The following is a 27,221-nucleotide window of genomic DNA, read 5'->3' as shown; positions in this document are numbered from 1 at the left end:
TCACCAGCGTTGCCAGGTCGTTTCCATTGTAGAGATATAATAAATGAATTAACATTATATTTGTTCTTAGCTATGGAAATCGTATCATATTTAAGCAGCAAATGACAAAAAATTCACAGCCAAAACGGCTGAATAATTATTGAAAAAGGAAAAATTCCTTTTGAAGTTTAATAATATAAACCAACTAGGAAAAGAGATGTAGGAACGCCAAGGAAAAGATGGGTACTGGAACAGGCTAATAATCAATAGACCTAATCCTTGAAGTGAAGAAGAAGAAGAAGAAGAAGAAGAAGAAGAGAGAAGAAGAAGAAGAAGAAGAAGAAAGAAGAAAGAAGAAGAAGAAGAAGAAGAGAAGAAGAAGAGAAGAAGAAGAAGAAGAAGAAGAAGACGAAGAAGAAGAAGAAGAGAAGACGGAGAAGAAGAAGAAGACGAAGAAGAAGAAGAAGAAGAAGAAGAAGAAGAAGAAGAAGAAGAAGAAGAAGAAGAAGAAGAAGACGGAGAAGAAGAAGAAGAAGAAGAAGAAGAAGAAGAAGAATAAGAAGAAGAAGAAAGAAGAAGAAGAAGAAGAAGAAGAAAGAAGAAGAAGAAGAAGACGGAGAAGAAGAAGAGGAAGATGAAGAGGAAGATGAAGAGGAAGAAGGAGTAGATGCAGCGGAAACGAATAATTAACCTGACGTTGAATGTTGGGATGAACTGATGAGTCGGATTAGCGAGGTATTCCAATAACTTATAATAAGTGAGTATCAATAGAACGTATCGAACATGTCAATTAATACAGGGCTGGAGTTTGAAGCCCTTTGAAAATGGTCGGGATTAATAATCGGTGAGTTTGTAGCCTCACATATCTACATGCTATATTACATTCTTCAATCAATTATGAACCAAAAATTAATGTTTTGTGAATATGATTGATTATTCGAGGCATTCCATATTCTCTTGGCTGGAGAGAAAATTGAAATTGAAATTGAAATTTATTCTTCCAAAAAATACATTAAATGAAAATATATTACAATGTATAACTGAATCAAGTTTATTGGAATTAGTGGAGCTCCAATAGAATGTTTTGTTTTAATAATCATTATTGAAATCCAAATTAAATGCTGTGAATCAACCCGAAGACTTCTGCTACTGCAAATATTGGCAACTGGGTGAACAGCTATAGTGGGGTCCACGCTATAATGGCAGGGGTGAAAGAAAGGAGACGGGGTCGCCGAAAGCAATGGATGAACTGCAGGTAGTTCAAGTTCTTGTGACCCTTCAGTGGTCGCCTATTGTTAATCAGTTTCGACATCTTCGTGGTCTATTGTTAAGGATTCCATTCCAAGAAATAAATTGGTGGCCCAGTCTGATTACCTAAAGGCATTTTCAGCTGTAAACCAGTGGTAGCCTACATTGATTGGATAAACACACACATTACTATCGATGACAAGTACAAATTTACTCAAAATTAGAACGTATTATTTTGCATGAAGATTTTTTAAGAAGACTTGTGCCACGAACACACGCCGTACGCTTTCCATAAGCTGATGCTATAATTATCATACTATACATTATATTGAATTATTTGATAATATTTTATTCATACAAATAAATAATATAATACGCATATCATCAGCTGATGAATAGCGCACGTGGTGTGTAACCACGAATTGTATGTAACTCAAGACAGTCTGTATACAGCTTGTGAGCAACTTGAGCTTCATCAAAATGAACCATTAGAGATAATTGAATAACAAGTACTTGAACACTGATCTAGATTCAATAATGAAGTGAGAATACAAGTAACAGGTAAGGTGGAAAGTAATAGATGAGTCCCTACCAGCTAAAACTGCCTTCAAGAAAGCAGACGGGGCCACTCCGGCCACTAATAAGGGTAATGAAGCGGATTCAGAGGACAATTGAGTGTGATAGTTGAGAGTTGGAGGATGAACCTGTTTGGAATAATAGCCCAGTGCACAGGTAGCACGGCCCCGTCTCCTTTCTTTAACCCTAATGGCAGGATTTGTTTATTAATGGTATTGCTATCCTTGTCTATCATTCCACAAAGCGGATAGCGCTTTGGTCTGTTGCCATATCATCATTATTTTAACAATGTAGAGTTAATTATAATTTAACAAAATATTTCATCCCAGTTATGGAAATCCATTAGGAAATCATTGAAAAATATAATTTCACACCTAATAAAATATCAATATTGGGGCACCGAGCTTCGCTTGTTATTTTTATTTATTGATAAACAGAACACAATTCTCTGAATTGAAAATGATCGTGTATATATTTTACAGCTGGCTAAACGTCAGCTTATGAATTTCGGGGTTGCGTTATTTTGATTTTCCACAGAATCACTCGCTTACTTTTTATTATCCACAGACGACTAAAGTCTCAGCTGTTTCAGCCAAGGATGAATTATCCTTTTCATGTCCTTCAGCGAGTTTTCCCAGGGATGAGACCTAGTGCAATGGTGCAATCCAATTTTTATATCATAAACCTACTATGTTCCAAATTTCGTGAACATCGTTAGAGCCGTTTTCGAGATCCGTTGAACATAAATAACCAGATATAAGAATACAGAGGAATAGAAATCTGGTCCAGGGAGGTTGGAATAATCGCAATAAATGGCAGATGGGATGCGAGAAACGGCTGGAGCTGTAAAATAGACTCGCTTATATATATGCTCATTCTTGTTTAAAATAATAAATCCTATTATAATAAACGAGCAATTTATGTATTCTTATATATATATATATATTTAAAATGTATTACATAAGTACATGTGTTTATGTACATAAACATATATATATATATATATATATATATATATATATATATATATATATATATTATATATATATATATACGATAACACCGGTATCATGGTAATACATTTTAATTACTTAATTACTTAATACATTTTAAATATATATATATATATAAGAATACATAAATTGCTCGTTTATTATAATAGGATTTTTATTTTAAACAAGAATGAGCAGTTAATATTACATCAATAATCCTGTAGCAGCTACCGTATATAGAAGATATCGACAAGAGAGAGGATCGGCAACGTTGTTCTCCTATCTTTTTACACTGCCATTATAACGTGGACCTCACTATAGATGATAATTCGATGAGCGCTACTATTCAAAATTAATTGTCAGCCCGGGAATCGAACCCGGTATCTCCAAATTGCTGGTCAGGAATGCTTACCCTTACACCATCTAGCTGTTCACCCTGTTGCCAATATTTGCAGTAGCAAAAGTCTTCGGGGTGATTTACAGCATTTAATTGGGATTCTCGTTCAATAATGATAATTGATTTATTGGCATTTGAATTTCCTGCAATATCTCAGTGATTTCTATCGGTGTTTGATTTTGAATCTATACTATAAAGTTAAGAACTGGTTTATACACGTATGGGATGGAAAATTCACGAAAGACGCATCATCACGTCTCAACTACTCAACTGATTAACTTGAAATTTTGCATATAGATTCTTAATTCACTGAGAATGGTTATAGGCCTATTTCAAATTCTTCAAGATTTCAGTAGGTCCAGTTTTCAGTTCGTCAAGATTCCAATTAGACCTTTGCAGAGCACGGGTTAATACCTGCTAGTATTATAATAAAGTGAAGAATATTGATTTATACGTGTATGGGATAGGAAATTTGAATAGGGGGAGGAGTAGGAGGAGGAGGAGGAGGAGTAGAGGAAGTTGTGAGGAAGAGTGGCGAGGAGGTGGAGTGGGAGGAGTAGTGGAGGAAGTTGTAAGGGGGAGTGAGGAGGTGGATGAGGAGGAGGAGGAGGTGGAGGAGTGGGAGGAGGAGGAGAAGGAGGAGTAGAGGGAGTTGTGAGGAGGTGGGAGGGCGAGGAGGAGGAGGAGGAGGAGGAGTAGAGGGAGTTGCGAGGAAGTGGTGAGAGGAGGAGGAGTAGTAGAGGAAGTTGTGAGGAGGTGGTGGGAGGAGGAGGAGTAGTAGTAGAGGAAGTTGTGAGGAGGAGGGGTGGAGGAGGAGTAGGAGGAGGAGGAGGAGGAGGAGGAGGAGGAGGAGGAGGAGGAGGAGGAGGAGGAGGAGGATGATGATGAGGAGGAGGAGGAGGAGGAGGAGAAGGAGCTGGAGTTCATGATGAAACCCAGTTATTAAATTTCATCCAGTAAACGCTTTCTTGATGACTCAATAGATTGAGAAAATGTTACAGGAACATATGAGTTAATGGAGGTTCCATGCCGATTGAGAGATCTAGATTGAAACTTCAATTCCAGTGCAGGAAAACATATTAAGGTTGAATGAATTCAGTTGAGAGTTGAGTAATTTATTGCTTTTCAACACCAGACATGTAACAACAGTAGGAAAACCTATGAAGGCAATTCAGTTTTTCTTCACTTTGCAGCGGAAATTGCAATCTGAGACAACAATATCACAGTGCAATGTGACATCTTGATACTCAGGAGGTGATCAATTTTCCGAAGGAGAATTCTACACATGAAGAACGTAGTTATGTTAGTATGTGGAGAGTCATGAAAAAAGATAATAATTGAACTAGCGTCAGCGACTTCTTACTTTTGACTTATTGAAGGCCAAAGTCGTTGTCCTCCTGCTTGTATGTTCTACAATAGCTTAAGAAAGAATTGATCAATCGGCTTCAAATTTTGAACAGCTATTTTTCAAAACTTTTTACAGGTCATTTTCGTTGGAGAACGAAATTGCCAACAAAATATTTAATGGCTTATACACTAATTAACATCAAATAAAGGTATTGCTAATATTATTCAACGAATCTTATAGAGAATGAAAAATCAATAAGAATAAAGATCGAATGCTATAAGAATAACGATAATTTAATATTGTGATGTAAATAAATCGGCGGTGTTCCAACAAACAATATTGCAAATTCTCTCAAAAGGATATTAAATAATATCCTTCCCATCAAAATACGACCGGGAGGAGGAGGAGAAGCAAAAGGAAGAGGAGGAGGTGGTTGAGTGAGAGGAGGAGATGATGGAGAAGGAAGTGAACGAGAAGGAGGAGGAGAAGGATGAGGAGGAGGAGGAGGAGGAGGAGGAGGAGATAGAGGTGGATGCGTCGGAGAAGGATGAGGAGGAGGAGTTGGAGGAGAAGGGGAAGGATGAGGATGTGGTGGTGGTGATTGCGGAGGAGATTGAGGTGATGGAGGAGGAGGAGGAGGAGAAGTAGGAGGACAAGGAAGAGGAGGGGTTTGATTGATTGATTGAGTACTTTATTTATGTAGATTACAATATATACTGGCTTATACACTTATATACAATAGCTGACAATACAGCAAAATTATAGATGAATTTACATAATATAGACTAAGAAAATAATTATTGAACTGTATATGATATGAAAAAGCAATTTGTAATTTTATAATAACTATAGATAATAATTAAATTGTTATGCATCTACTTAAATTGGCGGAGCTTTGGACTTATCAATGTCCATTCTTCGGAAAGAATATTAAAAATATCCTCCCCACTAACTCTCTACCAAAAAAAAAGGGTGAAGGAGAAGGAGAAGAAGGAGGAAGTGGAGGGGGAAGGAGTAGAAGGAGGATTAGGAGGAGGAGGAGGAGGAGGAGGAGGAGGAAGAGGAGGAGGAGGAGGAGAAGACAGAGGAGTGGGAGGAGGTGGTTGTTGATGATGAGGAGGATGGGGTGATGAGGAGGAAGATGAGTAGGTTGGGATTGGGCGGTAGGAGGAGCTGGAAGAGGTGGAGAAGGAAGAGAAGGAGGGGTAGAAGGGAGACGAAGGAGAACGAAGAGGAGGTGAAAGAGAAAGGAGAAGGAAGTGGAGGAGAAATAGGTGGAGGAGACGGACAAAGAGGAGGAGGAGGAGGAGAAGGATGATGAGGTATGAGAAGGAAGAGGAGGGGAAGGAGGAATGAGATGGAGAAGAAGGAGGAAGTGGGAGGAGTTGGAGGAGGAGGTTGAGGAGTAGGAGGAGCAGTAGGAGGAGGAGAAGGAGGAGGAAACGGAGGATGATGATGAGATGAAGGAGGGGAAAAGAGGATTGGATTAGAGTTTTTTATTTATGTATGTTACAATATTGAACTGTAAGAGGAAGAGGAGGTGATAGATCAGGAGAAGAGGGAGAAGGTGGTGGAGAAGGAGGAGGAAGAGAAGGAGAGGGAATAGAGGAGGCTGCGGGGAAAAAATTATTGAAAATCGCTTCGCGACAAGACCACATCCATTCTGTTGTAAAAAGATTACGCTCCACCAACGGTATTGATTCTGAACACATTTTTACTGAAGAACTAAGAAAAGGTTGGTGACTTGACTTGTCAGTTGGCGGGGGGGAGGGGTCTAAGAAAGTGGAAGAAAGAACAGTTATTAGAACTTGAAATCCTCATCAAATTAGTTCTCTCCTTTTACAAGTGTTGCCAACATCGTAGATGACACGAGAAGATGAGGCCGCCGTTCTCCTATGAGACGGTGGAGGTGCAAAACGGAAATGGGATTCTTTTCGTGACGATGCAGGAGGGATGAAAAAAGCGAATGAAGGAAAAGAGAGAATGTAATTTTGTCGGAGTCTCTCGGATCCAGCCACAGGACTTGGCAAATAATTCCTAATCTTCGCCAACCTTCACTCCACATAATTCTTTCGTTTCCTGTTTACTCAGGAACTGTCGCTCTCTCTCTCTCAATCTCTCTCTCACACACTCTCTCTCTCTCTTTCTCAATCTCTCTCTCTCACACACTCTCTCTCTCTTTTGGTTAGTGAGAGTTAGTGGGAAGAATACTTCGAATATGCTTTCCAAAGAATGGACATTGATATGTCCAAAGCTCCGCCAATTTATGTAGATGCATAACAATATTATCTATCTTATCTATAGTTATTACAAATTGTTTTTTTTTCTCATATTATATACAGCTCAATAATTATTTTCATCATCATCATCTTCACTTCAGGGATTAGGTTTATTAATGAGCCTGTTCCGGTACCCATCTCTTTCTTGGTCTCCCTACATCTCTTTTTCCTGTGGGTCTATAGTTTTGGAGTACAACGGGAATTCTTCCAGGTGGCATTCTATCCAAATGACTGCACCAGTTGCGTCTATTTTGAATAATTCTTTCATGTAGAGGAGCAACCAATAAAACCTGTCTTATATCAGTATTTTTTTAATTCATAATTTGTAAATTCATCTATAATTTTGCTGTATTGTAAGCTATTGTATAAAAGTGAATAAGCCAGTAAATATTGTAATCTACATAAATAAGTACTCAATCGATCTCTTCCCACCATTGAAGAAGAAGAAGTAGGAGATTGATTGTTTGTCTTCATTAAGGGCGGAGTTAGGACTCCAGGTCCTCTCTGCCACACAACCCTAAAGAGGAAGAAGAAGTAGGAGAAAAATAAATTATTGATCCTGGATTATAGTGTTACTAGCAGTTAACCCGTGCTCCGCAAAGGTCTATTTCAAAACTTGACGTAATGAAATCTGGAAGAATTGAAAATATAAGAATCCTCGGTTGATTAAGAATTTATATGCATTACTCCAAGTGAATCAGTCCAGTAGTTGAGACGCGATGATGTGTCAAACATAATTTTTCTATCATTTAAACGTGTATACGTGTATAAGCCAGCTCTTTCCTTTATTATAGTACTAGCTTGCCCGGCGAACTTCGTACCGCCAAAAAGTCAATGTATCTCATGTCACACTTAACTTTTTTTGGTGAATCATGAAATTTATCTGACAATCAATAATAAATTTCATTTACATCTCAATACGGACTTCCTATGTACTTAGTCATGCAGCATTTATTATTCTGAAAACATATTCTTCTCAATCAATTGATAATATTTATAGATAATAGTAATATTAATTTATCAGTAAAGTTTTGGATTAAAGAAAATATATAGGTTAAATTAGTGTTTCAAAGATGAATTTGATGCGTTAATAGTTGTTGATTGTCCAAGAAATATGCTGGTCCAGGGAAATAATATGATTTCAGTTCAGGAAATGGATGGTCCAGGAAACATGCAATATACGATGAATCACACATAATTCCATATTCCTTCCATCTTCCATTCTAGGATGAATTTAATCTAAGCTATTTTCTCTTATTATATAGATGGAAGATGATATATCAGTATCTTTGAATGAATTTGAGAATTTATAAGCAACATTTCAAGTAAATCAGTCCAGTAGTTCAGACGTGATGATACGTCAAACATAATTTTCCCATCCTCTACACGTGTATACGTGTTTAAGCCAGTTCTCTCCTTCATTATAGTGTGGAAGATGATAGATAGATGGATAAATCATCTTCTATACTATAATAAAGGAAATGAATGAGAATAAATTTTGAAAGGTTTGAGATATCGATTTGCGGTTTTCACGATACCTTTTCTCTGGAAATCCTGTATCAAAATCATGTATCATATGACCACCTTTCAATTTAAAAATATGAAGTTGGAATCAAAATGGCGGACAAAATCAGTTGCGACGGAAAACCAGTTTTTATAATTCGAATAAGATCCCCAATCATACCTATCATCTAATTTCATACCAATCATATCTTCTAGTTTCCCTTTTAAAAGAAATGTTCAGCTGCTTCCATACAACAACTAAAAGCATGACGAATTAAAAACTTGATTTATCATGCTTTTTTAGATTATAACAAATATTTATACAGAAATAATAGTTATTTGTATTTCTACACATCGACTTCCTTTAGTATACATAATATATCCTTTATGAGTGAATTTTATATGATTCAACCGGTCATATGGGTTGATCGAATAATCAGCTGATTCGTTCAGTATTGGTTCTAATAATTATCGATTTATCCAAGATCGACTAATTCTTTTCAAAACGTAAACAAGTAACTCTAACCTCAATGTTCATGCATTTATTTTATTTTTTTTGTAATCCGCCAATAATAATTATGCCGCTTTATAATTTTTTGATCTTACCAATGGTTCTCATAATTATTAAATCACAATAATACATGTTTTCTTATCGTTGTTGATAATGCTATTACTCCTAATCACTAATAATACTTGATTTGAGTTGATTTACTCTTTGGATAGGTCTAACCTTCTTTCCAATTTTATAGTTCTATTACATTTTATTGGCTCATTTAAAAATATTTGGTGGTTTCAAATTACCACGTGACATAGTATAGATAATTATGTTGCTTTGGATTGTTATCAGTATAAATGTCCTGTAACATCCAAAGGTGCGTCCACACATCCAGAACCGAACCTCGTACCACCCAGCAAACCGTTCATTTCGCCGAACATCGCGCCATTCAGTAAACATGAGCATAATGTTTCATAATTTTAAAAATCTACTGTAAAACATTCGTCGTACCATACTCCGAACCGTTCGTCGTGCCGCTCGCCTCTGTTTCAACTGTTCACCATACCGCACTCCGAAAGCTGAAATTTTCAGCCAATCAGAGTCCTCGATTACAATTCGCCGTCCAGTTTGCTCTACAATTATGACTATCATTCACAAGTGGAAAACATGCAAACACGTTCGCGAACATGAATACACAAGTATGGTCCTTTTTTTATTTGATTGATTTCATGTTTTGAACAATCCATTGTTACGAATGATAAGTTGATGGGATCTGATAAATATTTTCTAATTCAAATGAAATAACTTATGGAAAAATAAATGGATAGATAGATAACAATATTAGCATATTGTTGACCAAGAACTCAGTACAACGACAATTAATTCAACCAATTCTGTTCCAATAAAATTATAATCATTTCATTTTTTCGATCGATAATCAATTTCATCAACCAACCATAAACTGATAACCATAGACTGATTTAAATACTTCAATTCCCATGAATTTAATTAATAGAATTATATAGATCTACAGTGTAGGTCATATCTAAATCCATAAAGAGCTCGATTGTTGTTGGCAAGAATCATGTTATTCAACGCAGAGATCATTATTATTATACTAATGGATAAGATAAGTTGAATAGTTTCCCTTTCAGGGGGAGTTTTGACAATCCAAAAAACTCATTTTTCATTTGAAGAAATATCAAAAAGGTGCATAGGACCTTATTTTCTGTTCAGCACACCAAAATACCCCTCATTTCAATATTAAAATTGTCGACCGACATCTATCAGGGCTCGAATAATTTTGAAATTGTAATTAAATTAGAATGGAAGATTATAATTTATTTATGTAGACATATCAAGACCTTTTTTCAAAGACATATTAACTGCATGCGTATTCATATTGCCGATACAGCATTGATAAAACTGTAGACGTTTATTTAGCACTCTGTCTCGAAAACCTGTTCTAGATGAAAAATCTGGTGTGGCGCACTCACACAACTTTCCTTGCCGTTATGAAAATTGATCAACTGACGCTAGTGTTCCCGCGCATATCAAATGTACTATTTTAAGATCTGAGACAGCTGGTGACAGGACAATAGCGCTTCAGACACACGGAGTCTGCTATCTCTTCATAGTGAATGATTTAATAGAATCAACAGTTTGCAATTAAATAATCTTATTTTCTCGCATTTCGAGCTTATTTTCAATTTTAGGTGAAAATGTTACTGGAGATAAATTGTAGAGATATTCATGCTGAATCTTTTCCACTAAATTTTTTTGCTCAAATTGTATCTGAAGCCTGATAATTGAGAATCTAAAATCAAATTTTGCATAGATGGGGCGGTGCTCCTGAAATTTTTACAGATATGGAACTTCTGGCAGTCAATAGAGCTTATCAATGACTTTTTTAGGTATGAATTTGATCAAAATAGTTGGAGCGGTTTCCGAGAAAATCGCAAAAAACCCTGTTTTTTACAACATTTTCGCCCTTTCAGCCGCCATCTTGACTTGCATTTGATCGAAATTGTTCGTGTCGGATCCTTATAGTGTAAGGACCTTAAGTTCCAAATTTCAAGTCATTCCGTTGATTGGGAGATGAGGTATCGTGTACACAGACGCACATACACTCATACACACACACACACACACACACACACACACACACAATGTTGTCAAAAACAGGGTTTTTCGCGATTTTCTCGAAAACAGCTCCAACGATTTTGATCAAATTCATACCTAAAAAAGTCATTGATAAGCTCTATCGACTGCCACAAGTCCCATATCTGTAAAAATTTCAGGAGCTCCGCCCCATCTAGGCAAAGTTTGATTTTAGATTTCCAATTATTAGGCTTCAGATACAATTTAAACAGAACAATTTAAGTGGAATAGATTCAGCATGAAAATCTCTACAATTTATGTTCAGTATCATCTTCACCTAAAATTGAAAATAAGATTATTCAATTGCAAACTGTTGATTCTATTAAATCATTCACTATGAAGAGATAGCAGACTTCGTGTGTCTGCAGCGCTATTGTCCTGTGACCAGCTGTCTCAGATCTTAGAATAGTAGATTTGATATGCGCGGGAATACTAGCGTCAGTTGATCAATTTTCATAACGGCAAGGAAAGTTGTGTGAGTGCGCCACACCAGATTTTTCAGTTATGCAATCCACAAGTTGACATGTTTGGAACAAACAAACAAACACAACCCTACTCTCTCTCTTTTTTATATAGATGATTTATTCTATATATAATATTATAAACTTATAAAGCACAGCCGGGAAAAGCGAGACAATATCATAGAGCTGCCACGATTCGGTGAACTAACAAACAATAAAACGGAACGCCAACTTTTTGCCGCTTCAGATATTCTTCTTCTCGCTCTCATGTCTGAGCTGTGTTGAGGAAAATCCAGAAATATCCCCAAAGTGTAACAATCTAACAATTACTATCAATCTCAAGCTCCTCCTAATCAACTTACACCTGAGAGCGTCTACGTCAATTTATTGTTCAGTGGAAATCCTTTCAAGTTCACGGGCCAATAGACACAAAAACGAATAAAGCAATGAGATGGGGTTCACGATTCTATAGTGAGGTCCATGTTATAATGGCAGTGTTTGATTAGCAATGGTATTGCTATCCTTGTCTATCATTCAACAAAGCGGATAGCGCTATCTTTTTCTCGCTTTGCTGGATCGTCTTTTTACAATGTAGAATTGATGATTAATTAACTAAATATTTCATTTGAATCATGGAAATTCATTAAAAATTATTGAAAACTATAATTCTTGGTTAATTGATTATTTTTAATGAGAATTAACTGATAATAAACATGTATCGGCAACCGTCTATTGAAGGCATTGACAAGACAGAGAATCGGCAACGTTTTTCTCCTATCTTTCTCCACTGCCATTATGACGTGGACCTCACTATAGTAAAAAATACAGGAGCTCAAAATAATGATGAAAACGAACTCGTTCGTATTTATTGATGAGTGGGTAAAATCCTTTCAAGTTTTTGGGCCAATAAACATGCGGAGCACGATGGAAAAGGGTGGTTGAATCGGTTCCCAACACCAGAACAAAATAATGATCAACATTTGAATCAAACTAAAAGTGAATTTTGTTTGCTATATTCTTTCACACCACTATAGTGAAGTCCAAGTTGAAATGACAGTGGAGTAGGATAGGAGAACAACTTTGCCGATCCTCACTGTCTAGTCAATGCCTTCTTGACGGTAGCTGATACAGGTTTATCGATGTAATATTAACTGTTCATTCTCGTTCAAAATAATCAATTTTATTTTATTAAGCAAGAAATTATATTTTTCAATAATTTCATAATGAATTTTCTTAACCCTCAATTACACGCATAGCGTACCACACTTCTGCATATTCGTTCTTTTAAGGTGGCTTCAATAGCTACCATTTTCCAGTGCCTCCACGTTTTCTTTCATCATACCTTTCCGTAGTAGATGACAGTGTTGGTGGCAGTCTGGGGGCGTTTCTTTGGTGTGCAGCTGACTGTTGAAGTGGCAAGGCCTCATTTTCAAGATAAATAAACTTCACAATTGCACGCAATAATTTTTCCTTTTTATTATATTATCATTTTTAAATGTTATTTTCCTTTAATGCTGAAGTTGATGACCACTTTTCCTAAAATAATAACATTATTATTTTGTATTGTCATAGAAGCTTGTTTTCTCTGCTGAACCAACAATTATATTTTACCAATATACAATATTCTCAATTTCTATTTGAATAATTATTGTGGATAAATAATATCGTATCAAAAAAGTTTTTCTCATTTTCATCATCCATGTAGACAGCTCAAATTCTATGAAATAAGTTTGTGATAGGTTTGAAAACACACAATTTACATATAGCGGTACTCAGTGCCGCGCGCGTGTAATATCATTAGAAGGCGCCTAGCGTATAGTTGAGGGATAAATCAAAGTGGAATATTTCATTAATTCTACATTGTTAAAAGCCCATCTGACTACAGAGCAAAGCGAGAAAGAGATAGCGCTATCCGCTTGTGTTGGATGATAGACAAGGAGAGCAATACCATTGCTAATCAAAAACTGACATTACAACGTGGATGTCACTATATAGACACAAAAGTTCATCCAGTGAAGTGCACAGAAGTAATAATTATTTTATCAGGCAATATGTTTTCAACTGAAGCATGATATGAATATAGTTTTCAATTTTGTTGATTGTATTAATTTTATTCTTTGTCACTCCACCATCTAGTTTATCCCGGCATGAAACACGGAAAAGTTTATTACGGTCCGTTATAGAGAGACTCTCGTTCGAGAGCCTGAATTTAATTAGCATTGGTGTTGCTATCCTTGTCTGTGATTGGGCGAAGCTCTAAAGCTCTATCCTCTTCTAACTGCCAACGTTTTGGAATCGCCAGGAACTTTTTAGACTACGTATAGTGAGGTTCACGTTATAATAGCATTGTTTGATTAGCAATGGTATTGCTCTCCTTGTCTATCATTCAACAAAGCGGATAGTGCTATATCTTTTTCGCTTTGCTCTGTTGCCAGATCGTCTTTTAACAATGCAGAATCAATAATTAACAAAATATTTCATCTTGATTATCAAAATTAATTATTAAATCATTGAAAAATATAATTTCTTGCTTAGAAAAAATATAATTGATCATTTTAAACGAGAATGAACAGTTAATATTACATCGATAAACCTGTATCAGCTACCGTCTATAGAATGCATTAACAAGATTGAGGATCGGCAACGTTGTTCTCTTATCTTTCTCCACAGCTATTATAACGTGGACCTCAAAATAGGAACATTATTGACCGAGCGAAGTGAGGTCTGAGATTCAAGTCAACGGTTTTGCATTTTTCTTCATGTTCATATGTTTATATTAATGATTAAATGTTTATATTCATGTTCCGCATTCAAGGCGAAACGCGGCAATAAATACTCATGAAATTTGACAGATATGTTCCTTCTTAAATTGCGCGTCGACGTAAACACAAGTTTTTCGGAAATAATATAAAAGGGAATGGACCCTCCTTCATACGTCAATATTACCGTGAAAATCAGACTACAGAATTATTTATTATAAATCAGCTGTCAAGTGGATTATTAATTATTGCTTGCAATGTCACATGCAATCTCTATATATAGAAATGAATGTCTGTTTGTGTGTTAGTTTGTTTATTTGTTTCTTAGTTTGTTTGTTCCCTATAGACTCAAAAACTACTTGACAAAACGGCATGAAACTTTGGGAATTTATGTTGTGTGAATATTGGGGATGGTTTCTGACCAGAAATTTAAACGGGGGGCTAATAATAATTAATCCATTTTACAGACCCATGTTTTCGTAAAATTGTCAGCAGAGCGGCCAACGTAGAACGGGAAGATCATGTTGTGATAATATGATTTAGCATATGAACTTACCAGCTGTAATAAATACGTCATTCTGTGATAAAATTGTTTACTGGTATTAAAACGGTAATTTCAAGCACATAGGAAGTCCGTATTGAGATGTGAATAAAAATATCGATTGTCAGATAAAATTCATGATTCATCAAATAAAGTCGAGTGTGACATGAGATACATTTATTTTTTGGCGGTAAGATGTTCGCCGGGTAAGCTAATTTATCAATGTAACTTAGTAAAAAATCTGCTGCAATGACGAATGCAATTAACAACGTATGAAAGTAACATAGAATTTTCTCTCGACCTTCCTTTGCTTTCAACTTGGCTTGACCTGTTGCCAGTATGTCTTGAAGGAGATTAGCTCTTGATGCTGGCATTTCTGATACACCAATCCCAACTGCCATAGTCGTTTTCACACCGATACCTCGCCGACACGACAGGACAGGTCAGAATTTACTTTGATGGACATGATTAGAGGAGGCTGTGGTTTATACATGCGCGAGGTCTACTATTCACAGAACTACTAGTTTCAATCCTGGGACAGCGAAGCTGGGGCTCAGCTGACCCTCTCTCACTGATAAAGAGAGATAAATTAGTCATGGTTAACAAAATATTTTTCTCCCGATCAATTTATTCCAATGATGTGTGTTATTTATGGAAATAAGTAATCCTATTATATTAAGCGAGCAATTTCTTTATATATCTGGTTATTTTTATATCTGGTTACTTTCATATCTGGTTACTTTCATATCTTGTTATTTGTATATCTGGCTATTTTTATATCTGGTTATTTATGTTTAACGGATCTCATAACGATTTTCACGAAATTTGGAACATAGTAGGTTTATGATGTTAAGATTCGATTGCTCTAGGTCTCATCCTCAGGAAAACTCGCTGAACGACATTAAAAGGATAATTCATCCATGGCTGAAACAGCTGTGGATAGTAAAAAAGTGAGTATGTGAAAAATCAAAGTATCGCATCCCCGAAATTCATAAGATGACGTATAGCCTTTGCACAGCCTTAATTGGTTGCTGGGCAAACTAAGCTCTAACAAGGTTTTCAGGATTCATTGAAGTATACTACTCAAATTCGCTATTATCATGATTTCCAATAATATAAACCATGTTTCAAGGTTTCAGGAATCCATGTTTCCGGGTTTCAGAGATCTAGTACTCTTGGAAAGGATAAGACTCTAATTTTCCATCACTTCAAGTAGACGAGATCGTCAAATTTGATAATTCTTTTATTAATGGTGGAGAAGCTGTGAGGAAAAGATTTCAATGTAGAAAAACCAGCGTTTTTAATGCTTTAATCATCTTTTACGCCACTCGTCTTAACCTTAGACTAGATTTTCCACGAGTCGAGACATTTCTCTTGCGTCAGGATTGAAGTGGGAAACTCATTCGGTTGGAGGAAAAATCATGAGGAAAATTTTCACTCAACGGATTCTGGGCGTTATCTCATCCAATTAAGGGAAGACTGAGCTGGTCTGTTAGAGAAGAGAGACAGAAGAAGAAGAAGAAGAAGAAGAAGAAGAAGAAGAAGAAGAAGAAGAAGAAGAAGAAGAAGAAGAAGAAGAAGAAGAAGAAGAAGAAGAAGAAGAAGAAGAAGAAGAAGAAGAAGAAGAAGAAGAAGAAGAAGAAGAAGAAGAAGAAGAAGAAGAAGAAGAAGAAGAAGAAGAAGAAGAAGAAGAAGAAGAAGAAGAAGGAGAAGGAGAAGAAGAAGAAGAAGAAGAAGAAGAAGAAGAGAAGAAGAAGGAAAAGCCTGAGCTGGTCTGTTAGGGGAGAGACAGGCACAGAGAGAGAGTGAGAGAAACAGAGAGCGATTGAGTGTGTAGAAGTGGGAGTGAGAGAGAAAGGAACGCAATTAAAAGTGATACAATGACGCTGGAAAGGCAATAAAATCGAGGATGGCACTGCTATGTCAGATAAAGCTCACAAACAATAAACTCCGGCGAAGGCAACGTTTGAATGACCGTGAGAGATTTTCTGCTTTTGATTCAAGATGAGTTGATTTATTCATGGATGCTTCAAGCACTTTGTTTCTCTTTCAGTCTCCACATCTTGGGACTTTTGTTCATAATACAATTAATTATTTAACGAGCGTTGGCCAGCTTTCACTTTTGACATACTGAAGGCCAAAGTCGTTGTCCGTCTGTTTGTATGTCCTACAATAACTTTAGGAAGAATCGATCAATCGGCTACAAATTTAGTACACGTATTCTTCGAACCTATTTACAGGTCAAGTTCGTTGGACAACAAGATTACTCATCGTTTGGTCACGTACGTTTTAAAAAATGATTTTATTTGCAGTTGTTATAGAAATGTAGGTGGAGGAAAAATGTTGTGTACATCACGAGTGAAAATAGTTATTTGTATATCTAGAGTGAAAAGTACGACTTTTTCTCCCTGTGGGAAAAAGTTTGAAGCCCGAGGTGAAGCCGAGGGCAGCAATTTTCCTGAGGGAGAAAAAGTATTTTTCGCTCATGATACACAGCATTTTTCCTCCATCTACATTTTTTTATAGAAACTGCAAATTAAATCATTCTAATAACTTACATATTGGTGACAATGATTCCTAACAACATAACCTAAATCTAAAACCTAAAAACCGGTCATCTGATTGGCACTGCCGATTGCGCTATCTATCGGCAAAAGTTGTAACAATTATATCAGCTGAGCAGCTACCAAAAATGGCTGACTCCAGATCACGCGGTTCAGATTTGAATTGCAGATCAAAAATATTTGTTGGCTGGTATTTTGAATAGAATAAAATATTTTAAAAACTGTATAAATTTTTATCATCTACTAATATTAAGAATATAATATTATCATACAAACATATATTTCATGAGTTAATCAAATTTCTGGTTGTGGTATTGAATTCAGTTGACTCAATGACAGACACCTCTATTATGCTTTCTCATCTGAGCTTAGACCTTCTAACCTATTACAATGTAAGTTTCAAAATAGAGATGTTCCCCATGTTATTTAAATGGAGTCACTTTTACTCCCTAGGGAGTTTTTCTGTTTTTTACTACTGAGAGCGAAAAAGTGACACTTTAGTATTAGGTTTCAGGGAGTAAAGTAAGTACTTTAGACAGTAGGTGAAGGAAAAATTATTTTATTTGCAGTTGTTATAAAAATGTAGGTGGAGGAAAAATGTTGTGTACATCACGAGTGAAAAATGTTTTTTCTCCTTCAGGTCAATTGTTGCCCTCGGCTTCGCCTCGGGCTTCAAACTTTTCCCTCAGGGAGAAAAAACTGTACTTTTCACTCTAGATATACAAATAACTACTTCACTGTTCACTGTCTCTGTTATGGGTCGCCGGAGTTCCGCCTGCACTGAAAGCCACCACTCACAAAAAAATGGTCAGTTTTTACGGACGCAACCAAAGTGGAACAGTGAAAGACAAACTGGGTCTATTCCTATTTTACATCTATCATTTTTTGGCAGCAATGAACCTGTATTCCTCTTAGTATGTAGTCTAGTAACATGAAAAAGGCTGAAAAGTAAATAGGCCTATTGAAAATGTTCATTATAGGAGTGATCACTAGTTTTAGTAATATTCTCATATTGGGGAATTCCATCATATTCAGGGAATCAAATTTATGAAAGCATAATGTTAATATCATTTTTTCTTAAATCTCCTTCTAGTATGCGGGAGACTGAGGAAGACCATCTGCAGATTCAGGACTCTGAGGACACTGGTCGACAAGGGATGTTTAAGAGTTATCTACTTCTCTCTAGCACAGTCCCTCATGCTATATGGGATTGTGGGATGGGGAGGTGCAAGCTTCTTGCACATCGAACCGCTCCTCAGGGTACAGAAGCTGATCATGAGGGTCATCAACCAGAAGCCTCCACGCTATTCATCAGACCAGCTATTCAATGAGTTTGACGTGATGGATCCAAGACAGCTTTACTGCAAGGAGATACTATGCAGATTACACAACAACCCAACAACATTTCAAACCAGAAACCACAACCACAACACCAGATACAGGAATCTTCTCATCACCAGTGTTGCAAGGAAGGCACTATACCAGAGACATTTCACTCATTTAGCACCAAAATTATATAATCTACTTCCTGCAATTTTTGAACAGATTAATCATCCTAGAAAGTTCAAAACAAAAGTACACAATTGGTTGATGAGCAAAGGAAGCCAGAACATAGAAAACATTATTTCAAACAACTAACCACCTAATGACTTACTAAACACTGACTATTTGATAATACGCTTAAAAAAACTAACAAAACTTACTCTAGAACATGGTACGCCATAGTGGAGTACCGTAGGTCAATTTCCACACAGAAAAAACTAAACAAGTAGAGGACACATTATAAGATTTTTTGTAACTAACTATTGCATGTAATATTGTAATTTATCTTATATTTTGGGTAATTGATGCTGTAGTTTTAGTTTTTTCCTACAGTTACGTTGAAAAGTGGCCATTGCTGCACTGATTACAGAACGCAAAGAATCACTTTTCCGCTCTAGTGCGGGAAAAATTTTTCTGCACTCCAGATTTGCAACATGGCAACGCAAAATACTTAGTAGGTTATATGGAGCAACAGTGCAGCAAAATCAAAATGAAGTTGGTAACAGTGACTGCTGTGGCTGCTATAGTGAGCAGAGGTGCAACGAAGCACAACGCGCTAATTATTATTCATTATATATTATAACCAAGGACAACGAGGACTTTAGGATTTTAGGATTAAGGTTTTTATCAATAATAAAATTACACAGAAAAACATTTGATGGATTTCAGGCAAATTTTACCCATAATTACCCACTTTTCATATTCAATGGTAACTGTAGGAAAAACTTAATGTGAAATACGTGCGCAAAGTTCCTCTGCTGCACTCAAGAAACCATTCCGCCCGAGCCGTAGGCTCGGGCGTAATATTATATTTCGCACCTAGGGCCGAAAATGAGACTTTCCTGGCTCGAAATCGGTTTTCAAGTCCGAGGCCGTAGGCCGAGGACTAGAAAAGATTGAGAGCCAGAAACACATTTTTGCCCATGGTGAGAACGTTATTTTTCGCCACACAGAAAAATAAACAATATAAATATGAGAATAATTAATTGTTTATTAGGCACTTCCGAAAGCAAAGGAAGGTCATAGCTCTAGCAAATCTGAGGTAATCTGAATATCAGGAAATTGTCCAAGTATTTTTATTTTTTATTCTGATTTGTCTAAATAACCTAAAAGATTATGTTCAATTATGTAAGAGGTTGAGTTTATACTTTTTATTCTTCCAATTGACAATAAGATGATTTTATTATAAATGTTTTGATTCTTGAATAATAAACACAAATAATGAAAAATTTTTTGATCAGCTGTTTTAGCACTGAAATTTGGCCAATCTGAATGTCAACGTCAACAATGCTTGTTGTCGTTGACTTCGGAAGTTTAGGTTAGAAGTTCTATCCTACTCTGAAAATCGAATTTGAATAATTTATAATATATAAATCTATCCATCCAAATAAAATGATATTATCTTATTGCAGAATACTTATTCAACTCTAGAAGCATAAACTGATTCCGTTTCATAAAACATTTTGTAAACACGTTCACATCAAATCAGAATCAGCTGACTTCAAGGTTATTTTACAGCCCTAGGGCCGTAAAACTTTTACCGGCCTGGTCAGAAAACAGTCATTTTCGGCCTCCATATGACGCACGAAAACCAGCTCATTACATCCAAGTGGGGCGAAAACGTTTCTTTCGGTGCAGCAAACTGACACTTTGCGCACTAGTTGCACAAATAACTATTTTGGGAAATAAGCATTTATTTATTTAGTATCCAACTGAATTGGAAACAAAGCTAAGATATTTACAGGCTCAAATATAATATGCTCAGATCAGAGAAGGTGGTCAATTTGCGTTATCTGAAGGTTAGTAATTCTAATATTATTTATGATCATCATCCTGGCTCTACTCAACAGAAAAATTCTATTGACCGAACCGTTGACTGCTTGATCAGTTACTCGAAATTGATTGTTGAATATGATGAATTAAATGGAATACTATTCATTACTTATACAAACGTTAATATTATATTGAAATACAATTATTATTTATATTATCTGCCATATTACCGGTATCTGCCATACCGGTACGCCATAAATAAGAAACTAGGTACCCTCCTGTATAGGGACTCCTTATGTATGAATGCATGATCAAAATGATGTAGCATGTTAAATTATTATTGAATTTTTCGAGTGATTTCTATCCTTCTATAGCATAGGCAGAAGCTGTATGTAGTACCTTTTCCAGGAAAAGAGATACTAAATGAATGAAAATTTTATCACTACGAAATTCTTATTCAATTTATTGTGAATTTTATTGGAAGTTGGAGGTATCCTTGAGGTCAAGAAAATCTAATGCATTTAGATTTAATGCAGTTTGCTGGACCCTGCAAGTTACATTTTGATTTTGTGAAATTGAACTTGGCGGTTAAACAGAAAAGCAGTTTGTACCGGCGGAAGTACTGTATTGGAAACCAAAAATATTTACATTCAGTTATAACAGTTTAATGGCTTTAAAGCTATTGCTATTCAACTAAAACCCTAAAATTGAATAAATGAATAGAACACAACAATCGATTTCAACTAGTACAGTAAATATGAGTTACATACATAATAATTTTCTCAAAAACGGCTCCAACGATTTTAATCAAACTTATACCTAATATAGTCATTGATAAGCTCTATAAACTGCCATAAGTCCCATATCTGTGAAAATTTCAGGAGCTTCGCCCCATCTATGCAAAGTTCGATTTTATATTCCCAATTATCAGGCTTCAGATATAATTGGAACAAAAAAATTCAAGTGGATGAGACTGAGCATGAAAATCTCTACAATTAATGTTTAGTCAAATTTTCACCTAAAATTGAAAATAAGCTCAAAATTCGAGAAAAAAGATTATTCTATTGCAAACTGTTGGCAACTGTTGATTCTATCAAATCATTAACCATCAAGAGATGGCAGACTTCGTGTGTCTGCAGCGCTATTGTCCTGTCATCAACTGGCTCAGATCCAGTAGACTAGAAATGCGCGTGAACACTAGCGTCAGTTGATCAATTTTCATTACGGCAAGGAAAATTGTGTGAGTGCACCACACCAGATTTTTTTGGTTGTGGTGGTTTTAAGGGCAGGTGGTTCTCTGCGACCCCTTTGTTATGAAGTCGGCGTTAAGGACGGCGGAGAGGACCTACAGTCCTAACTCCGCCCTTTCAAATCAATTCAATTATTCACTGATGCGTGCAAATCCAGCTTTATCTGGCATGATGGGAAAGCAAGCAAATACAATTACTGTATTATCAATATCAGAGCGACCGCTTAGGAGTACAAAGGCACAACGATGAAAATTGAGGAGGAAAAAGGTTGAAATTAATTTTTCCTACAGTTACGTTGAAAAGTGGCCATTGCTGCACTGATTACAGAACGCAAAAAATCACTTTTCCGCTCTAGTGCGGGAAAAATTTGTCTGCACTCCAGATTTGCAACATGGCAATGCAAAATACTTAGTAGGTTATATGGAGCAACAGTGCAGCAAAATCAAAATGAAGTTGGTAACAGTGACTGCTGTGGCTGCTATAGTGAGCAGAGGTGCAACGAAGCACAACACGCTAATTATTATTCATTATATCACTAATGGCCAAGGACAACGAGGACTTTAGGATTTTAGGATTAAGGTTTTTATCAATAATAAAATTACACAGAAAAACATTTGATGCATTTCAGGCAATTTTACCCATAATTACCCACTTTTCATATTCAATGGTAACTGTAGGAAAAACTTAATGTGAAATACGTGCGCAAAGTTCCTCTGCTGCACTCAACAAACCATTCCGCCCTCGCCTACGGCTCGGGCGTAAACGTTTCTTTCGGTGCGGCAAACTGTCACTTTGCGCACTAGTTGCACAAATAACTATTTTGTAGCATTTAAACGTAGAATAGCTGGATTCTCTCATCATCAGTATCAGAGTAGGTGTCCGTTCAGTGAGAATATTCTTCGCATGAGCGCATTTCACTGGCTCAACTGAGCTGATTGTTGTCAGTGTGTTTTATTGTGTATGATACGGTTGAAAAATAGGATCAGCTGCTGCATTCCCATATTACTGTAATAGTGTGATATTGTAGTTGTTTTTGTGTATCTTTTATTGTTTTTCAGGTTTTTGAACTGAAATGAACTTTGATTTTACTGTTTGTTGAACCCTGCGTTTTTAGTGTGTGAATTGACTCTGTCTTGTTTGAATTTGCTAACTTGTTGCCTAGTTGTCAAAATTAAAGCAATTTTCGTGCATTTTCCAAGTGCAGTTTCAATTTCATGTCGAAAAAGCCACTGTATTTGAAAATTGTACGAGCATTGACCTTTTTGCAGCTTTGGCTTTTCCACTGGAAGTTATGCTCAACGCTCGTGGAGGGGGAATAATTTTCAGTGAAAAGGCCACAGTTCGAATTGAGACGTAACTGAAAATTATTTGTGCGTGTGAGTTCAAGTATAGTGAGTTTTATTAAAGCGTATGTGAGTGTTTCTGAAGAGTCCAAGTTTGAATATTGTTAAAATGGTGAATGCCAAACTTTTGTTTTCTTATTAAGCTCAAAATTTAATCTCATAGAATGACTGAGGCCCAAATTTAAATGCAGCAAGTTAGCAGGTTCCCAAAATGTGTGGATTGGAATAATGGAATATATTTTTTGTGAATCAGTTGCTGAATCACTTTGTTCTGTTTGAAAATTTGACATGTTACCTGACTATTAATTCGTTCTACCTATTTAGAGTTCAATAAACCCGAAGTTGAATTTTATTAGTATTTTTCATTGAAGTTCCTGGCTCGTAGTTACTATAGTGCTAGAATAGGTGACAATGATGATAATCTGTGCATTTGAATGAACGAGTCCACTAAAAGCTCCCAACCAATCAAGGATTCAAATACCGTTAGATGATTGATTGATAGCAGTAATTTTGGCAAATATTGAAGAAAAGAAGAAACAACCCTCCTCCGTTTACATTGGTGGCCAGCGGTGGTATAGTCTGCAAGAATGACTATCGAACCACATGTATTCTTATATATTTCACATTTTGGAAGATTAAACCAAATAGAGACTAATAGCTACTCCGATTACATAATGATGTCAGGTGGGGGTAGTGTTAGATACCTCCTCCTATTACATTACTTTCCTTGCCCTATATTGCTTTCTGAAAAAAATTAAGGTACCAAAAATTATAAATTTCTATACGTTTCAAAGTCCCCTGTGTGTGTGTGTGTGGTGTGTGTGTGTGTGTGTGTGTGTGTGTGGTGTGTGTGTGTGTGTGTGTTGTGTGTGTGTGTGTGTTTTTGTGTGTGTGTGTGTGTGTGTGTGTGTGTGTTGTGTGTGTGTGTGTGTGTGTGTGGTGTGTGTGTGTGTGTGTGTGTTGTGTGTGTGTGTGTGGTGTGTGTGTGTGTGGTGTGTGTGTGTGTGGTGTGTGTGTGTGTGTGTGTGTGTGTGTGTGTGTGTGAGTGCGTCTGTGTACACGATATCTCATCTCCCAATTAACGGAATGACTTGAAATTTGGAACTTAAGGTCCTTACTCTATAAGGATCCGACACGAACAATTTCGATCAAATGCAATTCAAGATGGCGGCTATGTCATCAAAAACAGGGTTTTTCGCGATTTTCTCGAAAACGGCTACAACGATTTTGATCAAATTCATACCTAAAATAGTCATTGATAAGCTCTATCAACTCTCACAGGTCCCAAATCTGTAAAAATCTCAGGAGCTCCGCTCCATCTATGCAAAGTTTGATTTTAAATTCGCAATTATCATGCTTCAGATACAATTTGAACAGAAAATTTCGAGTGGAAAAGATTGAGCATGGAAATGTCTACAATTTTCACCTAAAATTGAAAATAAGCTCGAAACTCGAGAAAATGTGATTATTTCAATTGCAAAGTATTGGCAACAGTTGATTCTATGAAATCATTCACTATGAAGAGATAGGAGACATCGTTTGTCTCCAGCGTTATTGTCCTGACACTAGCTAGCTCAGATCTTTGATTTAGTAGACTTCAGATGCGCGGGAACACTATCGTCAGGTACCGTAATCAATTTCTGTAAAGGCAAGGAAAGTTGTGTGAGTGCGCCACACCAGATTTTTATAGTAATTTCCTTGTTATAATGACAGTATTGTCAATGACTTCTATAGACGGTAGCTGATACAGGTTTATTAGTGTAATATTAATAGTTCATTCTCGTTTAAAATATTCAATTGTATTCCACTAAGCAAGAAAAAATACTTTTCAATAATTTAATAATGAATTTTCATAATTGGGATGAAATATTTTGTTAATTAATTATTAATTCTACATTTTTGAAAGCCGGTCTGGCAACAGAGCAAGGCTAGAGAGAGATAGCGATATCCGCTTTGTTGAATGATAGACAAGGATAGCAATACCATTGCTAATCAAACACTGCCATTATAACCTGGACCTCACTATTGAATGGACCTTTTCCATTATTATAAGTTCAAAAGTAATCCTTATTTTGGACTGTTCCATTACCTAAATTTTGAAGAACAATAGCACAACGATTGTCTTATTATTTTATCTAACAATGTTATTACTTCAGTGTCAATTGTATCGTGAGTATTATTCAAATTTTGTATTTTTTTTATAAATTCCACAAATAGATATGAAAACTATTTCACATTTTTCAGGGAGCTGATATAGGTACGCAATATACGAGCTGCTATAGCCACGTACCTACACCCACGTATCTCACAACTTGAAACGTTTCCATTAACTTTTGTATTTGAACAGCTGTCGCCCCAAATCAAAATTATTACTTTGAACAATTGATTACGACATAGCAGTCAGGTATTTATAAATAAAAGCTATTAGCTTCTACTTACATTAGTGTAGCGCTTTCGGACACTAGTTCCTTCATCAACACTGGCTGTCACTTCCGTTGTTGAATACATGTGGTTATTAAGCAGCGTGGGTTGTGGGAGTGGCGGGAATTTTTGAACTGTTGGCGGCGGGGGTGGCGGGAATGTTTGAATTTGTGGATTACCACATAACCACATGTATTCAACAACGGAAGTGACAGCCAGTGTTGATGAAGGAACTAGTGTCCGAAAGCGCTACACTAATGTAAGTAGAAGCTAATAGCTTTTATTTATAAATACCTGACTGCTATGTCGTAATCAATTGTTCAAAGTGATCATTTAACAAGCAGTTCGTAATGGAATCAAACATTGAAGAGTCAAAATTATTGTTGAATCGAGTATAACGATGTTTCTTTCGATAACGAGTTGCCCTGTTTGGCTGCAGTCGGTAGAGTATGAATTATAAGATATATAACCCTTTTTGTGATTCCTAGAATGGTAATAATACCAATTTCTTACTGGCTCGACCAGGAGCTCCCGCAGTCCTCTGCTCTTGCTGGTTACTGACGTCGGCTGCTCCAACAGTCCACAATTTCTGTGACTGATTTGTTGAATTCTGCAAATGCAGATGCGAAAATTCATGTTGCTGCAACTTTATACTATGACTTTGAGATTCTTCAAATCAGATTTGCTGTTACTGGATAATTTATATAAATCTCTGGAAGAGATTTCCAAAGATTTGATAATCAATGCTTTATATCGCTGCTTTCCCCATTTTATCCGGTGAAGAATATAGTTGGCTGGTAATCTTAATAATTTTTCAATATTGGTAACTAAATAGATTATAACGAGATTGGTCATGCATGGAGATAGGGAAATAAATAAAGGATACACCATCAAATATTGACACAAATATATTACACAAAATATTAACGAATAAATAAATATTGGTTAGCCCAAATTACAAGCGAGAGCAGAGGACTGTCGATAAATATAAAGAGCAAAATATTGAATGATAATATGCTAGAATAAAGAGAGCAATAATTAATAGATTGAATGTAGTAAGTAATATTTTCAGCATTAAATTTATACCACAAGTGACTTATTTGGTTACTCACCAGCAAGTAGTTTTCTTCAAATACTAAATACCAACTTACTCCAGGAATTGGAATTAGGTTTGTGGCAGGACAAGACGGAGTCGGGAAAAGGTGTTGGCCTCTCTTGTACATCTGCTACCCCTATCCGATGTATGTTGATTCTGGCATCAATTTAATTACTGATCAGTCCGAAAATTGCTTGGAAGATAGCTTTACTATATTGACTATTACTTTACACTGCTGTACAATTCAAAGTCCGATCGCACTAGTTGAATATTTCAATTTATATATTCACAAATAACAAGGAAAAACTGTACTTTTCCCCAACTTGGGACAGTTAAAATATCGATAATAATTTTAACACAACGACGAACGTGTAAAATTGAATTTCAACGGTAACAATCGAAAAAAAACAGCAACGATCCTGTTTATTCACCATCCGATCTGAACTGACAACTTCAACTGACGATTATGCGATAGAATAATCTAAATACTAAC

The sequence above is a fragment of the Nilaparvata lugens genome, chromosome 9 (assembly GCF_014356525.2).
Source record: "Nilaparvata lugens isolate BPH chromosome 9, ASM1435652v1, whole genome shotgun sequence".
Lineage (NCBI taxonomy): Eukaryota > Metazoa > Arthropoda > Insecta > Hemiptera > Delphacidae > Nilaparvata > Nilaparvata lugens.
The sequence above is the reverse complement of the archived record's forward strand: the minus strand, read 5'-3'. Positions refer to the sequence as shown.